This window comes from Tupaia chinensis, unplaced genomic scaffold (assembly GCF_000334495.1).
Source record: "Tupaia chinensis unplaced genomic scaffold, TupChi_1.0 Scaffold149552_1, whole genome shotgun sequence".
In the NCBI taxonomy this organism is placed as follows: domain Eukaryota; kingdom Metazoa; phylum Chordata; class Mammalia; order Scandentia; family Tupaiidae; genus Tupaia; species Tupaia belangeri.
In genome coordinates, this window is record NW_006209397.1 from 1,115,964 (window position 1) to 1,118,240 (window position 2,277).

Below are 2,277 nucleotides of genomic sequence, written 5' to 3' on the forward strand. Positions count from 1 at the left end.
GAGAGGAGAATGGAGGAGAAGGGATTGTGGCATGGCAATCCCCCCAGGGGGTGATTTCTCGCTTTCTATCTCTCTGTCTCTCCCTGTCTTTCTGGCAAGTGCACACGCCCTATAGCAAAAACCTCTCAAAAAAAAAAAAGAAAGAAAAGAAAAAAGAATAGCTCAAATGCAAATGATGACAATGATGCAGAAAAAACTAGATCACCAATACACTGCTGGTGAAAAAGTAAAATAGTATAGGCACTCTTGAAAACAGTTTGACAATTTCTTATAAAACTAAATATGGGTCGCGACTGCACTCTGCATACAGTTCCTACCAGGCCAGTGTGTCCTGTTCTTAATTCGCACCCTTATTTAGTCCTCGTCACCACCCAGTCCTGGGACCAACCGGACGGGTCATTCATTAAAGGAAGTGACTGCCTGCTGCACCTGACCCGGAATCGGATCCTGGTCCCACTTCCTGGGCTCCAGGCTTCCTTCTGCAACAGGTGTGGGTCACGCTCTTGCTCGCTCACTTTCTACCGCCATCTTGGTTCCGCGTCCCCTGCACAAAATGCCTGGTGAAGCCACAGAAACTGTCCTGCTACAGAGCGGGAGTTGCCACAGCCCCAGGCTGAGACAGGGTCTGGAACAGAATCTGACAGTGATGAATCAGTACCAGAGCTTGAAGAACAAGATTCCACACAGGCAACCACACAACAAGCCCAGATTGCAGCAGCAGCTGAAATCGATGAAGAACCAGTCAGTAAAGCAAAGCAGAGTCGAAGTGAAAAAAAGGCTCAGAAGGTCTTTGGCAGGTTACAGGGGTTACTAGAGTCACTATCCGGAAATCTAAGAATATCCTTTTTGTTATCACAAAACCAGATGTCTACAAGAGCCCAGCTTCAGATACCTACATAGTTTTTGGGGAAGCCAAGATCGAGGATTTGTCTCAGCAAGCACAGCTAGCAGCTGCTGAGAAATTCAAAGTTCAAGGTGAAGCTGTCTCAAACATTCAAAACACACAGACTCCAAGTGTACAAGAGGAGAGTGAAGAGGAAGAGGTTGATGAAACAGGTGTGGAAGTTAAGGACATAGAATTGGTCATGTCACAAGCAAATGTGTCGAGAGCAAAAGCAGTCTGAGCACTGAAGAACAACAGTAATGATATTATACATGCTATTATGGAATTAACAATGTAATCACCTGAAAAGGAGGACTTTTTTGCATGTTCCAAAAGAATACTGCAGCCTGGTTTGAAATTTGTACTGTTTCTATCATTAATAAAGTCATGGCTTCTTGTTCGATGAAAAAAAAAAAAAACCTAAAGATACACATGGTATTCCTTCTGGAAAAAGAAATGTAATACACTGTAAAGTTATATGTGATTCAATGTAATATAAACAAGATATGATGATAATAAATAAAAAAAGATAAAAAGCTTTTTTTAAAGAACACTAAATATGCAGCCAGCATATAACCCATGAATTGTACTCTTTGACATTTATCCCAGAGAAATAAAAACTATATTCATACAAAAGACTCCATAAGAATGCTCTAACAATTTTATTACATACTAGACAAAAAATTGGAAACAACCCAGGTATCTTTTAAAGGATGAATATTTGAAAAAAAGTTGTATATCAGTATCATGCAATGCTACTCAGTAGTACACAGGAACAAACCTGATATACTCAATAATTTAAATGACTTTCTAGGAAATTAAGCTGAGTGTTAAAAAGCAATGCCAACATTACATGCTATATGATTCCACTTACATAGTATTCTTTTCTTTTAAGTTGTTATTATTATTATTATTATTTCTTTCATGAGAAATAGTAAATAAAAGAGACACCCTCAACAAGATCCTCAAACTGTAATCGACTTCTAACCTCAACTAACCAGGATTATGGGCACATTTGTACACTAGCCTATACAGACGAACCTAAGAGCATGGACCTGAGACCTTCCCATGTGGTCTCAGTATTGCCCAGTGTTATGTTGTTGCTGTGATATCATGACTGGAATTATGTATTCTCAAATTATCAAAATATAGAAATGGTGACCAGATTATTAGTTGTCAGAGCTTAAGAACAGGAACTATGAAGAGACATTGGCATGGCTATAAAAGGCCAAAATGAGGGATCCTTGTGGTTATGGAAGTGTATTTCTTGCCTGTGGTGGTAGATACACAAACCTAGACACAGGATAAATCACACTGAACTATTAAATACACACACATACATAATTAGGTACTAATACAAGTGGGAATCTGAATAATTGTATCTGACACATTTT

The 2,277-nt window shown here is 39.1% G+C and overlaps 1 pseudogene; it reads left to right on the forward strand.

Annotated features, from left to right (window-relative positions):
• The first annotated feature begins 473 nt into the window (after nt 1-473).
• LOC102471169 (nascent polypeptide-associated complex subunit alpha pseudogene) lies at nt 474-1,196 on the forward strand (annotated as a pseudogene).
• The last annotated feature ends 1,081 nt before the right edge of the window (nt 1,197-2,277 follow it).